Source organism: Siphateles boraxobius, unplaced genomic scaffold (genome assembly GCF_051911475.1).
Source record: "Siphateles boraxobius isolate OS27281-9 unplaced genomic scaffold, OSU_SipBor_1 13, whole genome shotgun sequence".
NCBI classification, from domain to species: Eukaryota; Metazoa; Chordata; class Actinopteri; order Cypriniformes; family Leuciscidae; genus Siphateles; species Siphateles boraxobius.
Window position 1 is genome coordinate 1152837 of NW_027508733.1, and position 20649 is coordinate 1173485.

A 20649-nucleotide genomic window follows, 5' to 3' on the forward strand; every position below is an offset into this window, starting at 1 on the left:
TAAAGGGATAGTTCACCCAAAAATATAAATTCTGTCAGTAATTACTCTCCCTCATGTTGTTCAACCCCGTAAGACCTTTGTTCATCTTTGAACACGAATTAAGATATTTTTGATTAAATCTGAGAGCTGGATCACTCCTCCATAGGCTTCTAAGGGATTGACACTTGTTCCCCGAAAAGTTATTAAAGACATCGTTAAAATAGTCCAAGTGACTACAGTGGCTCAATCTTAAGTTTATCAAGCGACGGGAATACTTTTTGTGCGCAAAAAAATGACTTTATTTCAACTATTCATTTCCTTCTCTGTGGGCCTCGAGTCAAAATATGGTTTTAACTTTAAAATAATGGTCCAGATCACTAGTAGTTCCTGCATAGTGACTAGGTAACACTTGAGTAATTAGTTATGCAATTAGTTTATGAGTGTATTCAGAGTAAAAATTGTGACTGATTACCTCATAGACACACAATCATGTTCTTTATAATTTGTCAGTTAGTTAATATTTATTAATGAGGCTAATTATTGATTACCTAATAAGGCACTATCTCCTAAATTTGATATTACTTATTGATTAGTTGAGCTTTCTTCTAGATTAGTTAATAGTAGTAGCTAATGATTATAAATAAAGTGTTACAGAAGTTTCTTATATCAAAATTTCAATTGTCTTACTGTACACGATCCCTTAGCGTTGGCTCACGTTTGGGAACCACTGGTCTATGGCTCATCACTGTTGACATTTATTTAAAAAATTGCTCTGAATGATTGTATTTCCCATTAATTTCCTATGTGGCCACTTTTGTCCATGAAAGACAAATTAAGTTTTTTCAACCACTTAACATTTTTAATCGAGTTTTAAAAAAAAAAGTGCGTGTGTGTTCAGGTGTCAAACTTGGGAAAAGTAGCCAAGTCTTGTGTCTCTCAGATAAAGGAAACTATTTTGCCCACATTTGTCTGTATAAATTCTTTAACTGTCTAATAAATTGTTTTTCAACCTACACATGACTGAGGTCTAATTTATGTTTACATGAACATTTCGCGTTATTTTTGTGTATGTTATAAATGTCATTTTGTAAATAGTTAGCAATATTTGGCGCGTATATTTGTCATCACCGCGCTGACGTCATCATTAGTTTCCTTACTCGTTCAGCGCGTTTGTTGTGTCTTCTGAGGTGAGTTCTGCAGTTCAGATATTTCGCGGGTATTACACATCCATAAAATACACTTTACACAGTTTGTTTCTGCAACATTTACAGGGTTATTTCTGAATTGTTTTCATCGGATAAAGCGCCAAATGTCCGTCTTTTCTGGCGTCTGTAGACTGATTTAATTTACTGATTTACGAAACGAACATCTGAGGAAAATGTTGAAATCATTCAAACATGGACGATTTTGTCATGTTTCATTTTGAGAGTGATAATGTAGTGTTATTGAATGTATAATCTCAAACTTGTAAGTTTTGATCTGTGAGGAAATTTTATGGGGATAGAAACATTTATTGCTGTCTTGGTCTTTAAAGCTGCAGTTGGTAACATTTGAATTTTTTTTTTTTTTTACATATTTGTGAAAACTGTTATTATGTCCTGACAGTAGAATATGAGACAGATAATCAGTGAAAAAAATCAAGCTCCTCTGGCTCCTTCCAGTGATCCGCTCCCGGTCAGAAACAACCAATCAGAGCCAGGAGGAATGTCTTAGCTGTGTTAATCAAGCTCATGTATGCGCTGATCACACCCCTCTCTTGCACAGGGCGTACCATCGTTCAAATTCATGATTGCCGGTGTGCCACATCTGTGCTAATGGCGGACATACCACAAAAATTGCCAATTTTTCGATTGGCTCCTGCTCATCCAACGAAGACATGTAAACGGAAACAAAACGATGACGTTAAACGAGCGAAAAAGAAAGAATTAGACCGAGCACGAAATAAAACGAGGATAAACATCGGAGCGGCTTTTCCTAGGTGGAGGGAGCTACGTGTTTTTAAAAAACTAAAAACCGATGCAGAGTTAGCCACATTTCTGCTTGACAAGTAAGTATCCCTGCTTTATTGGTTTCATTTTATAAGAACTACACAACTTAGATCATTTGAAAACAGGCCTGACAAATTATGTATGCCATGGTTTCTTGTAGATATCAGGGTGATGCTTTGCATATTACATCAAAACCAATCAAAGCCCAGATGACCACACATCCTATCCCCGCCCTTTCAAGTAATGTTGGCGACTCATCCTCAGATAGGTAAGAAAATTATTGTGAAAGCCTATATTACTAAGTTCACTGTGTTGGTTCAGCCTCAGCAGTATTCATGGTGTGGTCTGACGGATTATGATGTATGATTCATTGTACAAACATAAGGACAATTTGAAATTTAGAGTCAAATTGGTAGAGACATAGCATATAAAGTAAACTTGAATCGATGTGTGATAAATGTGTGAACAATCTGATAATGTTTTGACCTCCATTATTTGATTTTCTACAGAGATGATGACTTTAAAGAAGGTCTGGGCTGCAGTGAAGTTGTGGAGACTCCTATTCAGGTTTTTGAAACATGGTAAGTCATAAAATATTTATTATTTATGTCAGGATGAATTCTGTCTTGAAATAAAACTGACATATCAAACTATAGTAGTGATAATCATGAAGCAAAGTTTGGGAGATTTATTTGTGTAATGTAGACGTTTCTTCAGTATTGGCTCTGCAGTCAGGCATAAAAAATATATCTGACACAATATAAGTAATGTTTTTTAGAAAAAACACTGAACTTCTGTAAGTGATTAAAGGTAGTGAGACACAATTCAAACAGATAATACTTTGTGTTATGTGTATCAGCAAACATTTTATCTTCACATTTTTTATTCATACATTCTTGTTAGTATGTCATCGCTGGACATTCATTATGAAAATCGATGAAAGTGACTTCAATCACATTCAAAACTAGGGCTGGGTATCGATTCAGATGTTCAAATTCGATTCGCAAGCTCTCAATTCGATTCGATTTCGATTCCCGATTCGATTTGTATTTCGATTCTCGATTCGACTCAATGAATATAGATGTAATACAAATCCTATATTAGGAGTCGACCGATTATCGGCCTGGCCGATTATTGGCGCCGATATTGAGCATTTTTATGGTTATCGGTATCGGCCATTTTCAAAACCGATTTGTCAATAAAATAATTTAATTTTGAAATGCGCTATATTTGGAACTGACGCAGCCACCTCTGTCGGAACTCACCACTCTGTAGACTAGACCAATGCAATGTCCCGCACATCTGATTTGTTGGAAGTCACAAGTCCGACCAATCAATGCGGAAAGCTGAAGGCACTGAAAGTTTAGCACTCACACCGACAGCACTCGCAGACTGGAGCTGCTGCACTGATCACACATCAGTTGTCTTGTCTCTCAAAGTTAAGGCAGCAGCAGACTTTGCTGAAGTAGCAATATATTACTATACTGAAGTTGCAAAACACCTCAATATAATAGGGTCCTGCGATGTCCGCGATGCAGAAAACACGGACCGAATCGCGGAATCCAGTCATAAAAACGTAATTTACTGTATAAAGCGGAATGTGTCAACTTCTTGATGAAATAATAAAAAGCGGTCAGTACAAATCAAATCGAATTTCAAACTGGAAAAAGACTATTTAAATATGAATCCTGCGTGTCTCTAAATGAATGGTGCAGACGCGTGATTTCATTTACCACACAAACACACACACACACACACACACTGGAGCACGTGTGAAGCTTGCGCTGTTTTCAGCCTCAGCCGCATCATTATATGACATGATTGCATAAACATCATCTCCAGAGCCGCTTAGTCACTTCATGAGCTTTTTAAAGCTTCAACTGAGAAAAGTTATCGTCATATCATAAACACACAGAAACTCAAAGATCTCCACGGCAACCCGTCAAAATAAAAGTTCGTTTTTTCATAGGGCCCTAAACATGTAATTTTTGTTGAACTGTAAATAAATTGAATAAGTTAAGTTAAGTTTAATGATTTTAATGAATTCGAAATGCTTTTTGATTACTAAAATTTAATTTAACCATTAAAATAGAGTCTTTAAGTTTTACAGAATGCTGCTGGGTGCTCCCTGCACATTTTTTTAGTTATTATTATTATTATTATTATTATTATTAATAATAATAATAATAATAATAATAATGTTATTATTAACAGTTCTCAGATTTAAAGATATGTTTAAAATAATTTAAAGAAAGTATTTGTCAAAACTCTTTGTTATTTTTAATTTTGACATTAACTTACATTTCTACACCAGACAGGCTACATATCGGTTTTAAAATATCGGTTATCGGTCTACTTGATCTGTAATAATCGGTATCGGCATCGGCCCTGAAAATCACGTATCGGTCGACCCCTGTCCTATATATATAAAAAAGAACAGTGAACATAAGTTTACAAGTGGTTAATTAATAAAAAGAAACTAAGAGCCACAAACCTGTATATTAAAGTCTTTTTATTTTAGGTACACCTGGGTGCATTAAAACAGAACCCAACTCTATATTTCAATTGCATACAATGAATTAATAGACAGGATTTTGATGCAAGATGCAAAATTGATGCTGAAAATTGGACAAGTCAGACCAGTCACATGCCTTGATCAAACAGGATCAAGTTATTTTATGTTTAAGATAGATAGATAAATATCAATTATATTTTTTTAGACAATATTTTATCACATTTATCTCACCTAAATGTTTGTTTTTACAATGGGGTAATTTTGTTGTTAAGAGTTTATGCAACACATGGAAGCTTGATTTCAATCTTTGAATTAAATTGAAAAAAGTAGCACAAATAAATACAATAGAATAAAGATACAAATAAAGAGACATAAAAAATAAATAAGTTTTTGGGTAGGTCAGAAATACTACAGAAACGGAATAAAGTAATCCAATGTAAAATAACACTGGATAGTCTTTTAGTCCTGACTAAGTTAAATACATAGGCTATTAATCCTGATTTCTTACAATTAAAGCTATATTATGTTGTTTTGACAAAAAAATAAAATGACAGACACGTATGGCTGCGTTCAAGGAACTAGTGCACAGATCCATTACTGTTTCATTAAACTGTCTGTCAAACTCTGTGTAAGTAGTAGGGCAGCTCGATTATGGGAAAAAAATCATAATCACGATTATGTTGGTCAGTATTGAAATCACGTTTATGTAACACGATTATTTCACATGGCTTTGGGAATGTGTTGCATTTATTAAAAGACACCTTTCAACAATGCTTAAAAAATCTAAATTTGAACATTTATTGTACTTTTTGAACTATTAAACAGACCTGCAAACTCACAAGTGGTGAAAAAGGTGACATGTTTACAAAGTAATTTGTTGTAGGGGGTCACTAGGGCGTTATTTACCTTTATAAAGGACAATTTATTAAACCTTACTAAATTTGTTTTATGTCAAATTCTTACATTTGATCAAATTCAGTTTTAATAAAAAGGGCTGTTATCCATTAAATAAATTTACACTGCAAAATTACAACTATAAAAATATTATGAGATTAATGTTTAAACAAATAAAATCAATGATACCTTTAAACAATAAATCAATAGGTGGCGGCAAGTGACCGTCTTAATAAATGAATCATTGAGTCATTCATTAAAACGATTCGTTCAAAATAATGAATCATTCAGTAACAAAACACAGCGCTAGTGTTGCTTTTCTTTTGTAACTATTTTCGTTGGTGAAATAGAACAAAACCAGTCAATATTGCGTCTAAAATGTAAGTTACTACATATAAACTAGGCTACTTGTTTATTAAACTATAAATTCAATGTAACGTTAACATTTGCAACCCCGATATTATAGAACAGCCCCTTGTGTTATGTTACTTAACTACAGGTCCTTCTCAAAAAATTAGCATATTGTGATAAAGTTCATTATTTTCCATAATGTAATGATAAAAATTAAACTTACATATATTTTAGATTCATTGCACACCAACTGAAATATTTCAGGTCTTTTATTGTTTTAATACTGATGATTTTGGCATACAGCTCATGAAAACCCAAAATTCCTATCTCAAAAAATTAGCATATTTCATCCGACCAATAAAAGAAGTGTTTTTAATACAAAAAAGTCAACCTTCAAATGATTATGTTCAGTTATGCACTCAATACTTGGTCGGGAATCCTTTTGCAGAAATGACTGCTTCAATGCGGCGTGGCATGGAGGCAATCAGCCTGTGGCACTGCTGAGGTGTTATGGAGGCCCAGGATGCTTCGATAGCGGCCTTAAGCTCATCCAGAGTGTTGGGTCTTGCGTCTCTCAACTTTCTCTTCACAATATCCCACAGATTCTCTATGGGGTTCAGGTCAGGAGAGTTGGCAGGCCAATTGAGCACAGTAATACCATGGTCAGTAAACCATTTACCAGTGGTTTTGGCAGTGTGAGCAGGTGCCAAGTCGTGCTGAACAATGAAATCTTCATCTCCATAAAGCTTTTCAGCAGATGGAAGCATGAAGTGCTCCAAAATCTCCTGATAGCTAGCTGCATTGACCCTGCCCTTGATAGAACACAGTGGACCAACACCAGCAGCTGACATGGCACCCCAGACCATCACTGACTGTGGGTACTTGACACTGGACTTCAGGCATTTTGGCATTTCCTTCTCCCCAGTCTTCCTCCAGACTCTGGCACCTTGATTTCCGAATGACATGCAAAATTTGCTTTCATCCGAAAAAAGTACTTTGGACCACTGAGCAACAGTCCAGTGCTGCTTCTCTGTAGCCCAGGTCAGGCGCTTCTGCCGCTGTTTCTGGTTCAAAAGTGGCTTGACCTGGGTAATGCGGCACCTGTAGCCCATTTCCTATGTTCTGGCTCTGGATGTTTCTACTCCAGACTCAGTCCACTGCTTCCTCAGGTCCCCCAAGGTCTGGAATCGGTCCTTCTCCACAATCTTCCTCAGGGTCCGGTCACCTCTTCTCGTTGTGCAGCGTTTTTTGCCACACTTTTTCCTTCCCACAGACTTCCCACTGAGGTGCCTTGATACAGCACTCTGGGAACAGCCTATTTGTTCAGAAATGTCTTTCTGTGTCTTACCCTCTTGCTTGAGGGTGTCAATGATGGCCTTCTGGACAGCAGTCAGGTCGGCAGTCTTACCCATGATTGCGGTTTTGAGTAATGAAACAGGCTGGGAGTTTTTAAAAGCCTCAGGAATCTTTTGCAGGTGTTTAGAGTTAATTAGTTGATTCAGATGATTAGGTTAATAGCTCGTTTAGAGACCCTTTTCATGATATGCTAATTTTTTGAGATAGGAATTTTGGGTTTTCATGAGCTGTATGCCAAAATCATCAGTATTAAAACAATAAAAGACCTGAAATATTTCAGTTGGTGTGCAATGAATCTAAAATATATGAAAGTTTAATTTTTATCATTACATTATGGGAAATCATGAACTTTATCACAATATGCTAATTTTTTGAGAAGTACCTGTATATCATATATTATAAATAAAAAACCTCAACATTTCTACCTCAGTATGTTTCTTCTGTGAGTTTGTGTGTGTGAGCTGTTAGGCTCATTTGTTTTGATTTCTCCACTAATGTCTCTTTCACAAATAGACAGGCAGCGCAGCTTCCAGAAACTATCCATTGCCGATCTCTGTTTACACTGAATGTATAAGATCAAAACCATCTCGCGTTAAAACCTAAAAATCCCCTTTTCCCGGACAAGCAGACAAGTGTTAATGTCGCTCCCTGTGTTCTAGGGGTTGAACCGACTAGTCGATTAGTCGACCTTAATACAATCCCGTGACGCTTTAAGCTTGACGTCCACTAGTCGCGTTGATCATGTGACGCTATGATTGCGCTAATTTTGATACTAACAACATGGCAGTGTTGCAGACGACAACAGATGAAGAGCCCAAAGTGTCATTGCAGCAAGAAAGCAGCATTGGTACATAAAGTGTGTGGAAATACTTTCTAACTTAACATTAGATATTAGGGCTGGGCGATAAAACGATAATGATAATTATCGCGATATAATTTTTCTCGATAAAACGATATCAAGAGTTCGATAAATGTTCGAAAATGTTAATGCACCTAAAGCGGATCGAAACTCATTTGAACCGCGCGCCACACAGACCGTTTATCTGCCCGGCTCAAAGTCCAAACGGCAGCGCAGCGCGAGCTCACTAGAGCAGACGCGTTTACTCTGATCGTCTCGCTCACGAGATCCAGTGAAGAACACAAATGTCCAGTTTAAACCCGTTTAAAGGCAGATGAAACAGCGCTGACAAACTGGAGAAACACTGCGCAACGATAGTCAGAATCTGAATTGATACTGAATCCATTTAACGTTACCATGTAAACCACAGTAACGTTAGCCTGTAATATTAACTGCACCATGAAATGTGGGATATACTAGAGCTGCACGATTATCACAAAAATCATAATTGCCGATTATTCCCTTGAAATTGTAATTGCGATTATTAATTACGAATATCACAATTTACATTGAATATATATAGGCGTATTATAATACATGTTTACACAAAAATTGTTAACACACACACACACACACACACACACACACACACACACACACACACACACACGTACTGTCCCCCTTTACTTAACATACACATCCATTGTAAGAATGACTAATAGTAAAGACTACTAATAGATAAACATTAGGACTATGCTAAAGCAATTAAATAGCAGTCCCAAACTAGTTTTTATTAATACAATGTTGATATGAGCCACCACAGTCATGTAATAATATAAAAAATAACACAAAGTGAAAATTAAGTGGCATTTTCGGGTTATGGAAACGACACTAACCACGGTGAATACACAATACTAACAAGAACTGTTAATGAAAAAGCTCCTGGTGAATAGAATGAAAATCATGCCTGCATGCAAATCCTTCTCAGCTAACACGTGATTTATTGGTATTTGCGCGTGCAATTGAAGAGTGCGCGCTACGAGCACTGTATAACGGCTGACAGGACAGTAAAGTACGTTTTTCTGAGTTGAAAGTCTTTTTATTTCAGCGTACACTTACGTCACTGCCTGGTATGTCATATTGTGCTGGGTTTTCTGAAGTAGTCGTGATTGGCCTCTCATAACATAATTATGCCCTAAACACACACGCAGAGTGGATTTTCTTTTGTAATCGCGGCTTTGAACGATTATGTAATCGTGGTAATCGTAAGCGCAATGAGAAATTCGATTAATTGTGCAGCCCTAGGATATACATATTGAATTGTATTATATTATTAATGTAGACAATGTATTAAATGACTAATGGAATAGAATCACAGTATTTAATAATGTATTTAGGCTACTGTTTTTCATACAAATACCATAGAAACCATAAAGTTACATTTTGCCATGATAGTGAGGTGCTATAGGCTATGCCTGGTTTTATCTGTGGTTATCATGATCTAAATGCATGATACTGTATGACCAATGGTTAATTTTAATAAAACTCAAACAGTCAGAATATTACATTTTACCAAATAAAAATGTGGTTGTTACATTTTTTTAACAGATGTTACTGTTTTTGTTAATGAACATAAATTTAACATAGTAGTATTAGCTTGAGAACTCACTGTCAAATATGGGTTTCGAGGAAAAATGTGTAATATTAATATTGCACCCTGCACTACAAACTGTGCTGAAGATACGTGCCATCAAAGTCAGGCAACACAAACCTGTGAAATATATTTTTCTGTTCAGATATTCGTTTTGTTTGTTCAACCTCAGATTTGTGAAATGTTCACCTGTTTGGCAAGTGTTTGTCATGATCTTTTCTGACGGTAAAAAGTAGTTTAAAACCACAATTAACGCTCTGGTTTCTACAAGTTTCCCTTAGGAGCAAAAATCTGCCTTTAAACTTGAAAGAAATAAAGATTTGACATTTATCGTGATAATTATCGATATCGACTGATATAAAAAACATTTTTTGGCCATATCGCCCAGCCCTACTTATTTTGTATTACTTGGCTCTGCGCATCACTGACGTGCAGATGTAAATTTATAGCTTTTTTCTTTTTTCTTTTAATCCTAAATGATGATGTAAACAGTGGGCTGTTTACACCTGGCTACTTCATGTGTTTCTGTGATCTGATAGCTATCCGATCGTGAAAAGACCAGGTGTGAATGCCCTCCGAAACGCATTTGAGACGGATTTAAATCCGATCGCTCAACCTGTTCAGGAGGAGGTCTGGCCCGTATTACAGACGAAACTGGACAAGTGTAAATGCATATGGTTGTTGAAACCACATATGTAAATTAGACTTCTCCCAACAATGCTAAAAATAAACGTGTGAGAGCGTGTTATAGGCTATATGTCATGTTATATTCATTATATGACGAAGCTATGACAACACGCATCACCGCAGATGAGCAGCTGAGCATGTGTTCATCAAGCCAACGTGCAAACTATCGCAAATCAAAGTGAAAGTAAGTTGCAGACGCTTAACGCACAATCATCTTCATTAAAAGTAAAGAAACAAAATGATCTTACCAGAGCTGTTGTCACTCTCTCTTATTGCAGTCTTTGATTTTGAAATTAGCGGATGATCAATAAAATGCAGCTCATTACTGTTGCTTGCGGTGACGTGAACTCCGTTAAATCTGCATAGCACGTTGTTTGAAGATCGGATTTATATCCGTTTTCCGAAAACACATTTATGTGCCCTGGTGTAAATGGAATCGTTTTGATAAATCCGATAGCTATCTGATCTGAGAAAACGCATGAAGTGTCCAGGTGTAAATGGCCCCATTATGAGCTGTCTGTCAGCATCTGTATAATTTTCTGCTTATAAATTGCAAATTGTGGCATGTTGCAAAGCAGTCCCATCTCTTGTGTTTTTATGAATGACGTCAGCGACTAGTCGACGTCAACTCGACTTTGATGTCATAAGAGTCGCCTTCAAAAAGTCTGAAGTCATTCAACCCCTACTGTGTTCATTCTCGATTTGTTTTGTGCTGTAAAGCTTAACAGATGATAAGGTAGGGCTGGACGATTCTGGCTAAATTCATAATCGTGATTAATCGAACAAGTTACCTCGATTACGATTATTTAAAAAAAATTCATATGTCACTGGCAAGGCTTATACTGTAATGTTCACGGTTATTTTTTCTAATGAAAGACTGCATAATCCTATCTTTGTGATTCTAAAATAAAGAAACACACACAGATAGCTTTTAATGCTTATTTATTAAATATTTCAAACAATTGAATCAAACAAAGCATACAATGCTTGAAATAAAAACGTCTTATAAAAAAAGTTTTAATGTAAAAAGAAAGTTTCCTAAAAATGTAGAAAATAAAGAACTTTAAAAAAAAGTTTTTTGTAAACAAAATAAATTATTGTAAATATTGCCATCTTAAAAGTAAAATATAACTTGTATAAAACTAAAAAACTAATCCTTTTCACATTGTGTAGCATTTGTAAATGCTTGTGTTATCGAAACCTGCTTTGTGGAGTGGAGGCACTTGTTGCTGGGCGTTTGTCAGTCTCTCTCTTTTTTCGCGTGTTTCTTTGGTACAAGCGGCTCCTGTTGCTGAGTCGACTCAGTGTTTGAGTTCCCTTTCACACAGAGATTCCGGAAAATACACGGATAAAGTCACCCGGTTTCGTTTGACTTTGGTTCGTTCACACTGCCAGTGGTTTTCCGGAATCAGAGAGTGCGTTCACACATCACCAGTAAAGACACCTGACATGTCCCAGCGGCGTCTATAGTTTGCTTATGAGCTGCGATTTCTCTCTCGAGAAACCACACTTGTGCATTTTTTTTCTCTGATTCGATCATAAACGAGCTCATTACGCACCGTTTCATGCTGGCGAACAATCCCGGCTTAAGCGCCATCATTACGACACGGCATTGATTACGGCTTTTGTTCACACACCGTGCGTTCCGGGACTGAACACAGCAATGTTACCATGTCCCCAACCTGGCATCAATCCCGGGTCGTGTTTGCGTTCACACAGAAGGTGTTTGTTCTGGCAATATCCCGGGATCAATGCGCTGTGTAAAAGGGGCTCATGTTGCTTCAATGTTGCAGACTGGACGGGGCGGAGTTACGTGACTAGACACGCGGTAATATGTTTTAAGGGGAAAGTACATTAACACACAGTGGGCGGAAATATTAATAGGATTAAAAAAACGAAATAACCGACATGGTAAAATTACATCAATTATAGGCTCTGAATTTCGGTTTCGATTATTTTTCGATTAATCATCCAGCTCTGTGATCAGGTCACGTGCGCTCGCGCTGCAGTTCGCTTGAACTGAGGCGCTACAGTGATCGAGCAGAAAGAGATCGCGACAGCTTGAGAGATGTCTATGGTCTCACTCCGATAATAATAATAATAACTTGGACTTATATAGTGCCTTTCATAGTACCCAAGGTCGCTTAACAAAAGTGTGTGTGTGTGGGGCTGGGGGAGGAATTAAGGGTAAAAAGATTTTGTGAAAAGAAATGTTTTAAGGTGCATTTTGAACATGGGCAGGGATGGGGCAGAGCGGACGTGGAATGGTAGACTGTTCCAAAGTGTAGGAGCAATTGCACAGAAAGCCCTGTCCCCAAAAGTCCGCAACCTGGTGCGGGGGATGACCAGCAGGTCCTTGTCAGAGGACCGCAGGGAATGAGACTGTGTGTAGGGATGGAGGAGGTCACTTAGGTATTTTGGTGAGAGTCCATGGAGAGATTTGTAAATGAGCAGAAGGATCTTGTAGGTGATAAGTGACTTGACTGGCAACCAGTGTAGCTGTTGGATGATAGGAGTGATATTCTGCCAGGGCTTTGTGTGGCTTAGAACCCTGGCAGCAGAGTTCTGTACATACTGCAGTCTGCTAAGGGCCTTGGTGGGCAGTCCTGACAGGACACCATTGCAGTAATCCAGACGGGAAGGTGATAAAGGCCTGAAATTTGAATTGAAAGGCATGAATGAGTGTCTCAGTTACTGAATCTGTGAGTGAAGGCCGGAGTCGTGAGATGTTTCTGAGGTGGAAGAAGGCCACCTTGGTGATGTTGTTAATATGGGACCGGAAAGATAGAGTGGCGTCCAGAATGACGCCCAGGTTGCGCACCTCAGGAGAAGGGGAAATGCAGCAGCCATCCACAACCAGGCCCAGGTCACCAACTTTCCTGAGCAGTGGTGCAGGGGCCACCACCGTGAGTTCTGACTTATTACTGTTCAGTTTGAGTAGGTTTGTGGTCATCCATGATTTAAGTTCCTGCAGGCAGTTGACAAGTTCTGTGGGTGGGAGCTGGGAGGAGGGGTTTGTGCTGATATAAAGTTGAATGTCATCGGCGTAGCAGTGGTAATTTAGTCCATGTTTACAGATAATATGACCTATTGGTAGTGTGTAAATGGTGAACAGCAGCGGACCAAGCACTGAGCCCTGGGGTACACCATGGTTGGCGGGTGCTGGATCAGAATTTGAGCCATTTAGGGCGATGAATTTTGTCCGGTCAGTGAGATAGGACCGGAACCAGAACAGTGCTGTGGCCGATGAGCTCAGACAGGTGTTGGAGAAGGATAGTATGTGAAACTGTATCAAAAGCTGCAGAGAGGTCAAGGAAGATGAGGATGGAGATGAGGCCGTTGTCAGCAGCCAGCAGGAGGTCATTGGTGATTTTGATGAGGGCGGTCTCAGTACTATGGTGTCTTCTGAAACCAGATTGGAGAGGTTTGAAGAGCTCATGGTGGGACATGTGATCTTGAAGCTGGGCAGCCACTGCCCTTTCCAGGATTTTGCAAAGGAAAGGGAGGTTGGAGATTGGACGATAGTTGTTGGGGTCGTCTGGATCTGAGCCTGGCTTTTTGAGAGTAGGGATGACTGCCGCCATTTTAAAACTGGATTGTACCACACCAGAGTTAAGAGATGCATTTATGATGTTTTGCATTATGTGGCAGAGGATGGGAAGACAGGCCTTGACAAGGGTGGTGGGCATTGGGTCAAGACTGCTGGTTGAGGTTTTGGCTGAGATTACCAGTTTTGTTTCTTGATCAGCATCCAGAGGAGAGAAGACGGATAGGACACACTGCGGTGAGCCGGCAGCAGAGTGGTGAGAATCATGTTTAAGCAATGTAGGGCAGGGGGTAATTCCAGGAGACTGGAGCTGCCGGTGGATGGTGTCCACTTTCTCCTGAAAAAAGTCCAAGAACCTGGAGCAGAGGTCCGCTGCATCTGAGGGTTTAGCGGTATCAGGAGGATGGAGAAGACGGTTGATGGTGGAGAAGAGCAATTTGGGGTGTTTTTGTTGGTTGCTGATGAGTGTGGAGTAGTACCATGTTTTATTCTGGGAAAGTGCTTCTTTGTAATTTGTGACGTGTTCTTTAAATGCTTCATGATGGACAATGAGGCCAGAACTTCTGTATCTCAAGCCTACGTCCCATGGTCTTCATCTTGCGGAGCTCGGGGGCGAACCAGGGCGCAGGACGAGAGAAAGACACATAACGTGTGATGAGAGTAGCTACCAAGTCCAGGCTGAGAGAGAGGGCACGGTTGTAGTGTTCCACCATGCCATCTACTGTTTGGTTGGGGTGGTAGGTGGCAAGATTGATCGCTAAGGAGTCAGATAGCATGGACGTACACACCTGTTTGATGTTCCTGAACGTGATGGGGCGTTTAGTGCACTGCTTTGGGAGTAGTACAGGGACCAAGAATAAAATAGCATAGTGGTCAGAAACAGCCAGGTCAGTGCACAGCAGGTGGAGGGGTGTTATGCCAGCACAGCACACCAGGTCCAGGGTATGCCCTTTGACATGTGTGGGGCAATGTACGTGTTGTGTAAAATTAAAGCAGTCCAGCAGTGATAGAAAATCAGTAGCAAGAGAACAGCTACTGGAATCCACATGAATGTTAAAATCCCCCAGCAGGATAGTAGATGGGGATTTTGGGCAGACAGTAGCAAGTAGTTCAGTGAGCTCCGATATGAAGCAGGCAGAGGCTTTAGGGGGGCGGTAGATTAGGACAACCTGTAGCTGCATAGACCCACTCAACTTGAAGTGAACACACTCAAATGAGGTAGTATTCGCTGGAATCTCTTTTACCAGGATGTCAGCACGATGGATAACTGCAAGTCCGCCACCACGGCCAAGGCTGCGAGGCTTCTGGATATAGCCATAACCTGGGGGAGTGGCATGGTTGAGAGTTATGAACTCTTGCTGGTTCTGCCATGTCTCAGTAAGACATAAAAAATCCAGTGATTTTTACAAGATGAGGTCATGGATAAGGAGGGCTTTATTATTTAATGAGCAAACATTAAGCAACATGAATGAAGCCCTGGTTATTGCATTGTCAGGGGTGACAGTGTTGTCCACACAGACCAAAGATCGCAGATTTGCATGAGATGGGCGTGGTTTGCATCGATGATGTCGCCACCGTGACGCATACCAAACAGCTGGGACAGGCAAAGTTTCGTGAGAGTAAACAAACTTATGACGGACAGCCCTATGAATATAGGGTGAACGACGCAGGAGATGGAGAGACTTTATCACCTCAAGGCAACTTGGAGATGTATTAGAGCTGAAACTCATGAGTTCCGCTGCGGTATATTTGATGAATGTCCTAACTAAGGGGCAGCAAGCAGTTGCTAGCATCCTAACTCGGTTTGCTAATTCCATAACGGTGACAGGAGGCCAGGAAGACCACAGCACAGCGAAGGAAAAACGTCTTTTGGATAGCAGTTTCAGTTACCAGCAGAAATGGACCTGACAGGGGATCCACGGTAGGTTACTGTACTTCAGTAGCAGTTGTCATCAGATGGGTTAATGATGTAGAAAATTGCGGCGGTAAGCAGCGTTAGACAGCCGTGACAAACGCAGCAGGACCGAGCAAAACCACAATTATGATCCCGACACTTATGTTAGAGGTGACCAACGTGTTCAGGCTGGTTGTAGAGCATAAAATTCACAATAGCGTCAGTTAACGTTAGATCAGAGATTAGATCGGAGATGATAAGCGGCGACAAGCACGCCAGCGTCCTCTCACCTCACTCTGATAGTTTTTTTCACGGTGTTTTTAAAAAAAAAATAGACTCCAGTCTATATTAAATTAGCCAATTGTTATTGTGAAGTTTATTGTGCTTGCAATTTATGACTGTATAGGCTGAGAGAGTTTATGGCTTCAGGAGGGGCGGATGTGCGTGTGCGCGAGTCATTCAGAACACAAGACAAAATAAGAGTGTTCTTGCGAAACAGATCATGGCAAAATAATCGTTTTTACTCGATTGTACTATTTTGGAGATCGTTGGGAGCCAAAATCGAAATTCAATTAATTGCACAGCCCTAGTAAAGGGCCGTACACACCGGGACGAATATCGGCGCGCATTATTCGCCAGCGTTTTTCAACGTGTTTTTTTGTCTTCACACCCATGCGATTTTCGCTGACGATGAGCCGAGTGAACATGCAAATTCCTTCCCTGAAATTAGAGGGCGCTTAATGTAAAACAGAAATAAAAGTTTCAAGCCTATGTACATGAAAGACAATTAAATGAAATGAAACTCCCCATCAAGGCCCATTTGCTCTGCAATACCACTCCATAACAGTTCTCTTTTATCAATATTTTTGTAGTCGCGTTTGTCATACAGTCCTTATGTTCCAAGACCAGCAGCTCTACGTTTATCTTGGCTTGCATCTTCCTCGTTTTCTTCCCGGCAGTGTGTAGACGCTACTTGGCGTATATCTCCTTCGCCGTTACGTGTGTGTGTGCTCGGCAAGACCGTTTTGTGTTTGAGCGCCCCCAAGTTGTGTTTTACTGTAACTTCAGAAGCTCCAGACACGTGAGCAAAAGCGCCAATCTCATTGGTCGGATAGTTTTTGACGTGGCGCGTCAAACCAAAAAAATGAACCCATGGCGTTTTTTTTTTTAAATTACGCTTTTACGCGTGGCGTTCTTCGCGTCGGTGTGCACACTCACATTGGCGCCCTTTGTTTAATCACAAGACGTTAAACGTCGTCCCGGTGTGAACAGGCCTTAAGTAGTAGTATTTTTTTTACATATTTAATCTGATATTTGACGTGTTGAGTGTCATTGACTAATATTTTAAGCCATCTACATAGTATTGACTGGACTGAGGACAGGACATGCGCTCCACATGAGGACACAAGAGATGTTTCAACATCAGAGGAAGAGGAAACCATAGAGGAGGGCAGTGACTATGATGACAGTGATGAGGATTACATCCCACCTTTATGTGTGGGCAGTGACTATGATGACAGTGATGATGAGAACTACATCCCACCTCTATGTGTTCGGTAAGTTCCTAACTAATGTTTGTCTTTAATGAAATTGATTTTCTTTTACCAATTTTTTTTTTGTATTCCATCAGGACTTGTGGTGCCATTCAACAAACATTACGTCTGGATGCTCTTCAAGTCATCAGCATGGAGGACACTGGGCATGACACTCTGGACCCAGAGCCAATAGAATCCCAATCAGTGCCAGAAATAATTAAAGTCCAGAGTGAGTTTGACATCATTGATCATCTTGCAGCTACACTTATCATGTCTGTTTGTGGCAATAAATAAAAAAAATGGATATAATCAGTTATGCACGGTTAATGACAGGAATCAGAAAAAACAAACTCTAAAAATGGGTGTCATATTGTTGTAGTGTGTAATGTTTGTGTCAGATGTGATCTGTACTACTATAATCTTTTATAATAGATGATTTATAATATTTAAGGGTATATTCTGACAGTCTGAACTCAAACGTTTTCTTTTTACTACAATTACTACAGAATAACTATAGGCTAATGCCCAAAGTTTACAGTGCAAATATGCACAATAATGTCATCATATGAATGAAACCCACGTTTTTAACTGAATTATTCTTTTCCTAATGCTCACATCAGTTCACAAATAAATGATAGAATATTCCCATCAGCCTTCAATATACCTCATTTGTGTAAATCAATTCATAAAAATGCATTAAAATTATGATTTTTGTTTTCATTTCAGACCCGATGGAGGAAAATGAGGAGATTGGAGAGGAGAAACCACATTTATGTTCTTTTTGTGAAAAGAGTTTTACATGCAAACAAAGTCTTAAGGTTCACACGAGGATCCACACTGGAGAGAAACCGTTCACATGTGATCATTGTGGGAAGAGTTTTACACAATCATCAAACCTTAAGGAACACATGAACATTCACACTAGAGAGAAATCATACAAATGTGATCAATGTGGCAAAATATTTTCGAGGTCTACAGGACTGAAGAGCCACATGTTAGTTCATTCACAGGAGAAACCGCATTTGTGTTATTTGTGTGGAAAAAGATTTTCACGTCTGCAGAGTTTAAAATTTCATCTGAAAATACATTCTGGTGAAAAAGATCATAAGTGCTTTGAGTGTGGGAAGAGTTTTATCACCGCTATACGTTTGAAACAACACTGGAGGAGTCACACTGGAGAGAAACCGTACAAGTGTTCACACTGCGACAAGAGATTCCGTCGGTCTGAACATGTGAAAACACACGAGAGGATCCACACTGGAGAGAAACCGTATCACTGCACTCTATGTGGGAAGAGTTTCACTCAAATATCTTCTCTACACAGTCATATAAAATACAATCACAGTAAGTAAATCATATTCAGATCCAGCTCTTTCAGGTCTAATGCTGTCATCACCGAACGTGACACAATAATACCGTCAAGTAATAAAATCTCTTCAAAATCTGTTCTAACCAGCCACAACGAGCGACAGGACAAAGAAACATCTTCTAAATTTGTCACAGTGAATAAAATTTATCTTCAAGACCAGAAGTTTACACTGTGCGATAATTATTCTTGTATATAATTTTGCTTCATGGTATAAATAAATATCATTATACTTTATTATGAGTTAAATTTTATGTTAAATTTTTATGATGCATTTTTAGCATAGTTTGTTTATACTTTTAAGAAGGAAAATATGTGTGTGTGTGTGTGGGGGGGGGGGGAATACGGAATACGTAATGCGCATGATTTCACAGTTTTCTCATTCACATTTTTGTAGTTTACATTAAAGGTGGGGTATGTGATTTTCTTTTTTGACCATTTTTTTCAAAATCACTTGAAATCCTATTCCTGACCCACTTGCTGGCTGTAAATTAGAAGCACTGAAATGAAAATTAAGCAATTTAATCATCTGTGGAACGGGCAGGACTCGACAAACTCCAGCCAATCATTTTCAAGACCGTCTAGAATCATTGGACAGAAAATGCGTCAATCAAACGGTCTTACCATGTCCCCCTCCCCCCACCCCCCTCGCGCGCGTGTCCCGTTCGTGCGCCAATGCGCATACTCAAAGCTCGTGATCCAGTCACAGGAAGTGCAAGTCGCCCCGGTACACAGAGAGAGAGAGAGAGAGAGAGAGAGATAAGGAGAAGGTATAGTTGCTTCCGTTTGGAGAATGTCAGACAAGACACCATCACAGAAAAGGAAATCTATTTTCGAGAGAGCAATTGCGAACAAAACGGCCGAAAGAGAAAGGTCTAAAACAAGGGTCATTCTAGGCGATGCTTTTCAACGTTGGCGGCAACTGAAGGACCAGGAAGGACTACCAACAGATGCGGCTGTGGCATTTTTTCTGCTTGACAGGTGAGAAGCCGATTATCTTGTAGTATTTACTACTAATCAGGGAACTGTCTTTACTGACGATATGCGCACGAGAATTGTAGCTGTTCTAACGTTATAGCCCAGCCATATGTAGAACTAGCTAGCTAAACAACCTGTTTGGGGAGGAAGCTAATGTGAGCGATTGTATTTATCTATGGGCATCTGAGTTTTCGCTCGTGCTTGATTGCGCGCCCATGTTTTTCGAATGGGTGGAGTCAGAGCCAGCGTTGGAGGAGAAGTAATGAGTTGTGTATTTTCGAAATCTGCCGGCCGTTTTGCAAATCACATACCCCACCTTTAAGTTTAGTCTAAAAAACGAAATATAATACCGAAAACACTCGACTTGTCAACAAAACATAAACATAACATCTTCCCAATCCCAAACACATATCAAGCTTATTTAAAAACCTCGAAAGCATAAACACTCATTCAAAGTACCTGGAAAAGGGAGATGTAAATAACCATAAGTTCCCGCGTCCTCGGCACAGCTGACCGATAAATCTAGCACACCAAGAGAGGCGGGACTTAAGGCAGATAAGCCAATCATCAGCCGGTCACATCAGAGGCGGTGTCATGTTTGAGAGGGAGGGGGAGAGGAGCGGCCAGAGAAACGGAGGATCGACTGTAGTGAGGCGTTTGTGCAAAACTGCAGAAAAAGAGCGGGTGTTGAACCCTCTCACCGGGAAAAGTGTGGGTGTTTTGGGTGCGACCCCCCTGGTTCCCTATTTGGTTTGTAAACTAATATTGTTCGATAAAAAATAAAAACATTTCTGTAAGGCCCCCTTGAGGGCTGAATAAATTATTTAACTGTCTAATAAATTATTTTTCAACCTACACATGACTGAGATCTAATTTTTGTTTACATGAACTTTTCGCGTTATTTTTGTGTATGTTATAAATGTAATTTTGTATAAGTAGTTTGGCGCGTTTATTTGTCATCACCGCGCTGACGTCATCAGTAGTTTCCTTCTTTGTTCAGCGCGTTTGTTGTGTCTTCTGAGGTGAGTTCTGCAGTTCAGATATTTCGCGTATTTACACATCCATAAAAT

General features: G+C 39.5%; 1 long non-coding RNA gene and 1 pseudogene across 2 annotated transcripts in view; both read left to right on the forward strand.

Moving 5' to 3' along the window:
• LOC143735704 (uncharacterized) overlaps positions 1–20649 on the forward strand; it is a 224720-nt pseudogene that overhangs the window by 153769 nt on the left and 50302 nt on the right. The window lies entirely within an intron of this gene.
• LOC143735719 (uncharacterized) lies at positions 2221–17199 on the forward strand. Its single transcript, XR_013203287.1, has 3 exons — positions 2221–2235; positions 2477–2548; positions 17155–17199. It is a non-coding gene; the product is annotated as an uncharacterized LOC143735719 (long non-coding RNA).